Source organism: Pseudorca crassidens, chromosome 15, assembly GCF_039906515.1.
Source record: "Pseudorca crassidens isolate mPseCra1 chromosome 15, mPseCra1.hap1, whole genome shotgun sequence".
Taxonomy (NCBI): Eukaryota; Metazoa; Chordata; class Mammalia; order Artiodactyla; family Delphinidae; genus Pseudorca; species Pseudorca crassidens.
The window spans coordinates 87,414,874-87,423,742 of NC_090310.1; the positions used below are offsets into that span (position 1 = coordinate 87,414,874).

The 8,869-nt window shown below is 46.4% G+C and overlaps 1 protein-coding gene across 2 annotated transcripts in view; it reads left to right on the forward strand.

Annotated features, from left to right (window-relative positions):
- Positions 1 to 8,869, forward strand: part of CDH4 (cadherin 4) — a 549,827-nt gene that overhangs the window by 504,952 nt on the left and 36,006 nt on the right. The gene's annotated exons all lie outside the window — the stretch shown is intronic.

An 8,869-nucleotide genomic window follows, 5' to 3' on the forward strand; every position in this document is an offset into this window, starting at 1 on the left:
GCAGCGGCCCAGGCTGGCCGGCGGGGGGACCTGCTCGGTACACCCACGGGTGGCAAGCGGCTGTCGCCAACCATCCTTCAGCGGGCCGCCCACTCCCCCACCCACCTCCTTCCCGCTCCACTGGGGTGGGCGTGTCGGTAGGGAGAGCAAAGGTGGAGGAGGAACGCCGGCCGGTCCAGAGCTGGGCCCAGGGTCATCTCTTAGTCCCAGGAAGCCGGTTGCTGGGATCCAGCCTCCAACCGCCAGGCCCCAGGCACACGGCTCACCAGCCCGGACCCTGACGGAGCCACCTGGCCCACCAAAGACTCAGTGTGGTCACCTGCAGAGTGCGGAGGGTGTGACGCCCCTACTCCCCAGGGCTGGTCGGAGGTCGGGGTGGAGGCTGAGTGTGGTCTGTGGAGTCACCAGCAGGCGGCGCTAGAGCAGCACCGAAAACAGCCCCAGGCAGTCCGCTCCCGCAGGGCTCCCTCACCCGGCCTCGCGTAAACCGTGAAATGCAGTAAGGCCAGGGATCAAGGCCCGGAGGAAAGCTTTTTATTTTAGTTATTTATTTTGATATTTAATTTTTGCGCTTTAATGGACATTAAACATAACATAAACTAAGGATTTAGGTATAAAATACCTATTTTTAGAGGTGCATTTTAGGATTCTGAAAGGAAGTTCAAGATGCCATTTATGTTTCCTTTCATTGTTGTTCTGTTTATCTATTTATACATTACCACCATCTCATATTGATTCTTTTTTTTGAATTTTATTTTACTTACTTTTTTATACAGCAGGTTCTCATAAGTTATCCATTTTACACATATTAGTATATATATGTCAATGCCAATCTCCCAGTTCATCACAGCACCACCCCACCGTGCCACTTTCCCCCCTTGTTGTCCATACGTTTGTTCTCTGCATCTGTGTCTCTATTTCTGCCTTGCAAACCGGTTCATCTGTACCATTTTTCTAGGTTCCACATATATGCGTTAATATACGATAATTTGTTTTTCTCTTTCTGACTTACTTTGTATGACAGTCTCTAGATTCATCCATGTCTCTACAAATGACCCGATTTCGTTCCTTTGTATGGCTGAGTGATATTCCATTGTATACACGTGCCACATCTTCTTTATCCATTTGTCTGTCAATGGGCATTTAGGTTGCTTCCATGACCTGGCTATTGTAAATAGTGCTGCAATGAATATTGGGGTGCACGTGTCTTTTGGAATTATGGTTTTCTTCAGATAAATGCCCAGGAGTGGGATTGCTGGGTCATATGGTAGTTCTATATTCAGTTTTTTAAGGAACCTCCATACTGTTCTCCATAGTGGCTGTATCAATTTGCATTCCCACCAACAGTGCAAGAGGGTTCCCTGTTCTCCACACCCTCTCCAGCATTTGTTGTTTGTAGATTTTCTGATGATGCCCATTCTAACTGGTGTGAGGTGATACCTCATTGTAGTTTTGGTTTGCATTTCTCTAATAATTAGTGATGCTGAGAAGCTTTTCATGTGCTTCTTGGCCATCTGTATGTCGTCTTTGGAGAAATGTCTATTTAGGTCTTATGCCCATTTTTGGATTGGGTTTGTTTTCTTAATATTGAGCTGCATGAGCTGTTTCTATATTTTGGAGATTAATCCTTTGTTGATTCGTTTGCAAATATTTTCTCCTATTCTGAGGGCTGTCTTTTCATCTCGTTTGTAGTTTCCTTTGCTTTGCAAAAGCTTTTAAGTTTCATTAGGTCCCATTTGTTTATTTTTGTTTTTATTTCCATTACTCTAGGAGGTGGATCAAAAAAGATCTTGCTGTGATTTATGTCAAAGGGTGTTTTTCCTATGTTTTCCTCTAAGAGTTTTATAGTGTCCGGTCTTACACTTAGGTCTCGAATCCATTTTGAGTTTATTTTTGTGTATGGTGTTAAGGAGTGTTCTAATTTCATTCTTTTACATGTAGCCGTCCAGTTTTCCCAGCACCATTTATTGAGGAGACTGCCTTTTCTCCATTGTATATCCTTGCCTCCTTTGTCGTAGATTAGTTGACCATAGGTGCGTGGGTTTATCTCTGGGCTTTCTATCTTGTTCCATTGATCTGTATTTCTGTTTTTTGTGCCAGTACTATATTGTCTTGATTACTGTAGCTTTGTAGTATAGTCTGAAGTCAGGGAGTCTGATTCCTCCAGCTCCATTTTTTTCCCTCAAGACTGCTTTGGCTATTCGGGTGTTTTGTGTCTCCATACAAATTTTAAGATTTTTTGTTCTAGTTCTTTAAAAAATGCCATTGGTAATTTGATAGGGATTGCATTGAATCTGTAGGTTGCTTTGGGTAGTAGAGTCATTTTCACAATATTGATTCTTCCAATCCAAGAACATGGTATATCTTTCCATCTGTTTGTGTCATCTTTGATTTCTTTCATCAGTGTCTTATAGTTTTCTGCATACAGGTCTTTTGTCTCCCTAGGTAGGTTTATTCCTAGGTATTTTATTCTTTTTTGTTGCAATGGTAAATGGGAGTGTTTCCTTAATTTCTCTTTCAGATTTTTCATCATTCATGTATAGGAATGCAAGAGATTTCTGTGCATGAATTTTGTATCCTGCAACTTTTACCAAATTCATTGATTAGCTCTAGTAGTTTTCTGGTGGCATCTTTAGGATTCTCTATGTATAGTATCATGTCATCTGCAAACAGTGACCGTTTTACTTCTTCTTTTCCAATTTGTATTCATTTTATTTCTTTTTCTCCTCTGATTGCCGTGGCTAGGACTTCCAAAACTATGTTGAATAATAGTGGTGAGAGTGGACATCCTTGTCTTTTTCCTGATCTTAGAGGAAATGCTTTCAGTTTTTCACCATTGAGAATGATGTTTGCTGTGGGTTTGCCATATATGGCCTTTATTATGTTGATGTAGTCTCCCTCTGTGCCCACTTTCTGGAGAGTTTTTATCATAAATGTGTGTTGAATTTTGTCAAAAGCTTTTTCTGCATCTATTGAGATGATCATATGGTTTTTATTCTTCAGTTTGTTAATATGGTGTATCACATTGATTGATTTGCGTATACTGAAGAATCCTTGCATCCCTGGGATAAATCCCACTTAATGTGCTGTTGGATTCTGTTTGCTAGTATTTTGTTGAGGATTTTTGCATCTATATTCATCAGTGGTATTCGTCTGTAATTTTCTTTTTTTGTAGTATCTTTGTCTGGTTTTGGTATCAGGGTGACGGTGGTCTCATAGAATGAGTTTGGGAGTGTTCCTTCCTCTGCAGTTTTTTGGGAGAGTTTGAGAAGGATGGGTGTTAGCGCTTCTCTAAATGTTTGATAGAATTCACCTGTGAAGCCATCTAGTCCTGGACTTTGTTGGAAGATTTTTAATCACAGTTTCAATTTCATTACTTGTGATTGTTCATATTTTCTATTTCTTCCTGGCTCACTCTTGGAAGTTTATACCTTTCTAAGAATTTGTCCATTGCTTCCACATTGTCCATTTTATTGGCATAGAGTTGCTTGTAGTAGTCTCTTAGGATGCTTTGTATTTCTGCTGTGTCTGTTGTAACTTTTCCTTTTTCATTTCTATTTTTATTGATTTGAGTCTTCTCCCTCTTTTTCTTGATGAGTCAGGCTAATGGTTTATCAATTTTGTTTATCTTCTCAGAGAACCAGCTTTTAGTTTTATTGATCTTTGCTCTTGTTTTCTTGTTTCTATTTCATTTATTTCTGCTCTGATCTTTATGATTTCTTTCCTTTTGCTAACTTTGGGTTGTGTCTGTTCTTTCTCTAGTTCCTTTAGGTGTAAGGTTAGATTGTTTATTTGAGATTTTTCTTGTTTCTTGAGGTAGGCTTGTATGGCTATAAACTTCCCTCTTAGAACTGCTTTTGCTGCATCCCATAGGTTTTGGATCGTTGTGTTTTCATTGTCATTTGTCTCTAGGTATTTTTTGATTTCCTCTTTGATTTCTTCAGTGATCTCTTGGTTATTTAGTAATGTATTGTTTAGCTTCCAGGTGTTTGTGTTTTTTACGTTATTTTCCCTGTAATTGATTTCTAATCTCATAGCGTTGTGGTCAGAAAAGATGCTTGATATGATTTCGGTTTTCTTAAATTTACTGAGGCTTGATTTGTGACCCAAGATGTGAGCTATCCTGGAGAATGTTCCATACGCACTTGAGAAGAAAGTGTAATCTGCTGTTTTTGGATGGAATGTCCTATAAATATCAATTAAATCTATCTGGTCTATTGTGTCATTTAAAGCTTGTGTTTCCTTATTAATTTTCTGTTTGGATGATCTGTCCATTGGTGTAAGGGAGGTGTTGAAGTCCCCCACTATTACTGTGTTACTGTCGATTTCCTCTTTTATAGCTGTTAGCAGTTGCCTTATGTATTGAGGTGCTGCTGTGTTGGCTGCATATATATTTATAATCGTTATATTTTCTTCTTGGATTGATCCCTTTCGTAGTGTCCTTCCTTGTCTCTTGTAACAGTCTTTATTTTAAAGTCTATTTTATCTGATATGAGTATTGCTCCTCAGCTTTCTTTTGATTTCCATTTGCATGGAATATCTTTTTCCATCCCCTCACTTTCAGTCTGTATGTGTCCCTAGGTCTGAAGTGGGTCTCTTGTAGACAGCATATATAAGGATCTTGTTTTTTGTATCCATTCAGCGAGCCTGTGTCTTTTGGTTGGATCATTTAATCCATTCACGTTTAAGGTAATTATCAACATGTATGTTCCTATCACCGTTTTCTTAATTGTTTTGGGTTTGTTTTTGTAGGTACTTTTCTTCTCTTGTGTTTCCCACTTAGAGAAGTTCCTTTAGCATTTGTTGTAGGGCTGGTTTTGTGGTGCTGAATTCTCTTAGCTTTTCTTGTCTCTAAAGCTTTTGATTTCTCCATCAAATCTGACTGAGATCCTTGCCGGGTAGAGTAATCTTGGTTGTAGGTTCTTCCCTTTCATCACTTTAAGTATATCATGCCACTCCCTTCTGGCTTGTAGAGTTTCTGCTGAGAAATCAGCTGTTAACCTTATGGGAGTTCCCTTGTATGTTATTTGTTGTTTTTCCCTTGCTGCTTTCAATAATTTTTCTTTGTCTTTAATTTTTGCCAGTTTGATTACTATGTGTCTTGGCGTGCTTCTCCCTGTGTTTATCCTGTATGGGACTCTCTGCACTTCCTGGACTTGGGTGGCTATTTCCTTTCCCATGTTAGGGAAGTTTTCGACTATAATCTCTTCAGATATTTTCTCGGGTCCTTTCTCTCTCTCTTCTCCTTCTGGGACCCCCTATAATGCGAATGTTGTTGCGTTTAATGTTGTCCCAGAGGTCTCTTAGGCTATCTTCATTTCTTTTCATTCTTTTTTCTTTATTCTGTTCCACGGCAGTGAATTCTACCATTCTGTCTTCCAGGTCACTTATCCGTTGTTTTTGTTTGTTTTTTTTTGTGGTACGCGGGCCTCTCACTGTTGTGGCCTCTCCCGTTGCGGACCACAGGCTCCAGACATGCAGGTTCAGCGGCCATGGCTCACGGGCCCAGCCACTCCGTGGCATGTCGGATCCTCCTGGACTGGGGCATGAACCCCCGTCCCCTGCATCGGCAGGCGGACTCTCAACCACTGCACCACCAGGGAATCCCCACTTATCCATTATTCTGCCTCAGTTATTCTGCTATTGATTCCTTCTAGTGTATTTTTCATTTTGGTTATTGTATTGTTCATCTCTTGTTTGTTTGTTCGTTCTTCGGTTCTTCTAGGTCTTTGTTAAACATTTCTTGCATCTTCTCAATCTTTGCCTCCATTCTTTTTCCGAGGTCCTGGATCATCTTCACTATCATTATTCTGAATTCTTTTTCTGGAATGTTGCCTATCTCCACTTCATTTAGTTGTTTTTCTGGGGTTTATCTTGTTCCTTCATCTGGTACATAGCCCTCTGCCTTTTCATCTTGTCTATCTTTCTGTGAATGTGGTTTTTGTTCCACAGGCTGCAGGATTGTAGTTCTTGCTTCTGCTGTCTGCCCTCTGGTGGATGAGGCTAAGAGGACTGTGCAAGCTTCCTGATGGGAGGGACTGGTGGTGGTAGAGCTGACTGTTGCTCTGGTGGGCAGAACTCAGTAAAACTTTAATCTGCTTGACTGCTGTTGGGTGGGGCTGGGTTCCCTCCCTGTTGGTTGTTCGGCCTGAGGCGACCCAGCACTGGACTACCCTGCTCTTTGGTGGGGCTAATGGTGGACTCTGGGAGGGCTCACGCCAAGGAGTACTTCCCAGAAGTTCTGCTGCCAGTGTCCTTGTCCCCACGGTGAACCACAGCCACCCCCGGCCTCTGCAGGAGACCCTCCAACACTAGCAGGTAGGTCTGGTTCAGTCTCCTATGGGGTCCCTGCTCCTTCCCCTGGGTCCTGGTGCGCACACTACTTTGTGTGTGCCCCCTGAGAGTGGAGTCTCTGTTTCCCCCAGTCCTGTTGAAGTCCTGCAATCAAATCCCGCTATCCTTCAAAGTCTGATTCTCTAGGAATTCCTCCTCCCATTGCCAGACCCCCAGGTTCAGAAGCCTGATGTGGGGCTCCAGTGGGTGGACTTCCGTGGTATAAGTGTTCTCCAGTTTGTGAGTCACCCACCCAGCAGTTATGGGATTTGATTGTATTGTGATTGCGCCCCTCCCACCGTCTCATTGTGGCTTCTCCTTTGTCTTTGGATGTGGGGTGTCTTTTTTGGTGAGTTCCAGTGTCTTCCTGTCGATGATCGTTCAGCAGTTAGTTGTGATTCCAGTGTTCTCACAAGAGGGAGTGAAGGCACGTCCTTCTACTCCGCCATCTAGGAAGGCTTTTTAAATGAAAATATCAAAACTCTTAACCATGCTGGACCCTGCTGCTAAGATGTGAGTGTGTCTGTGTCCAGGGATGCTTCCCCGGGGTGTGCGTGGGCCCTGCCCACCCACCCCTGGCCTCTAGATGCCCCTCCACAACGGGATTTGGTAAAAGAGAAAACAGTGACCGTTATTAAGTCTGAAAAGTGTACTTTCTGAAACAAAAGCCACAGCAGAGCCTGGACCCGTGTCCCCCCAGTGCTCCTGCGATGCCTAGTCCGGTGCCCAGACTGAGCTGGCCTGGATCTCAGAGGCCCCGTCCACGGGGAGGCACTGGGTTCCACTGGGTCCCAGCCCCCGTTTCTTCCTTCTTGCTGGATTTTCTTCCAGCCCCCGCCATGGCCAGGAAGGACCCCCGACCCTGCTCCGCAAAGCAGGACCGGCCCGCCCTCTAGTGGTGGTTGTCTGTACAACACACACTCAGGCACACACACATGTACGTGCACACATGATACATACATACACGTGTGTGCACACTTGCACACGTGTATACATGTGCCTGTCACACACGTGTGTGCGCTAGTACACAGACATGCACATGCATGCATACATGCATAACACACACCTGCATGTGTCCCCATGTTTCTCTCCAGTGTCTTCTGAGGGCAGCAGCCCGTGATGGCCCCGTGTAGAGGCTGTGATTCTATGATTAAGGAGGCGAGAAAGACCGAGTGACTTCCGGCTGCAGTCAGTCACGTGACAACGGCGACACTTTTCTTCCTCTTCTCTGGTTAAGCCCCTCCCTTTGCTGTGGGCATGAATCCTCCTGTTTCCTGCTCGGCCCCGTGCAGTGTCGGCTGGTCCCAGAGGCGAGGCTGGGGTGACGACCCTCCTCCCAGCCTTCCAGCCCTGGGCCTGCCTCCTTCCCGCCGGGCGGTGAGATGGACAGAGCCCAGACGGTGAGGCCACGGGGTCTCAGGGGAAGCCTCTCCAGGTGGAAGCTCACCATCTGCTTGGAGCAAGGCCAGCATGGGGAAGGGGGTATCTCAGATGCCTCCAGCGGCCTGGGAAGGGTGAGCCCGAGGCCGTTGTGCGGTTCCTGGGTGGCCACCCACTGGGCGCCATCAGACAACAGAATCGCATCCAGCTCTGGAGGCCAGAGCTCCCAAACGCAGGCCGTGCTGCTTCCTTCTGGAGGGTCGTGGAACACCTCCTGTGCTTCTGCCAGCATCCTTCACTTGTGGCCACTCCAGTCTCTGCCCCCATCTCGAGTGGCCACCTCCTCCCTGTGTCCTGTGCCCTCATCTCCTCTCCCCAGGACACCTGTCACTGGATTGGGGCCGCCCTAGCCCAGGTGGTCCCATCTCGAGCCTTACCTTCACTTTATGTACAGAGGCCCTATTTCCATGTTCTGAGGCTCCTGATGGGACTTATATTTGGGTTTGTCTTTACTGCCCCCAAAGAATAACCTCTGTGATCCCTGCTGGCCGACGAGACCAGGGTGGGAACAGAGGCGGGCAGCCGAGGCCCCCGCAGCCAAGCGCCGTCCGTCCCAGGCCCGCCCGCCGTGGCCCGTGCACGACCGTTTAGAGTGAAGCTGCCCGCGCCGGACCGTGGGCTCCTGCGCTATGATCATGTGTGTTTTCTTCCCCGTGACAGCCCACGCAAAGCAGGGCCTGGGTGGCAAAGGTGAATTTGTGGTCAGGTGGGAGACCCAGCCGGCTCCCTCCTGCTCTGCATCCCCAGCTCCCACCTCCAGATCCCCCAGGCTTGCCGGAGCCTTCCACGTCGGGGCTGGCAGAGCCTGTGCGTGCCCCGCGGTGGGACTCTGGGTGCCTCAGCCCTGCAAGGGCAGCCAGCCCTGAGGCGGTCTCCCTTCAGCACTGACCCCTAGGAGCCCACTCACCCCTTCCGCCTGCTGAGCTCTGGAAACATCTCTGCTCCAGACCTGTGTATGGGTCAGCCCGAGGGGCATCCCTGATGCCCACCCCGTCCTGTGCCCGGCTGCCCTGGGGCAGACCGATCCAAGCTATGGCCCTGGCCTCGCCGAGCTGTGCCCACAGACACCGCCAGCGCCCAGGGAGGGTAGCATCGT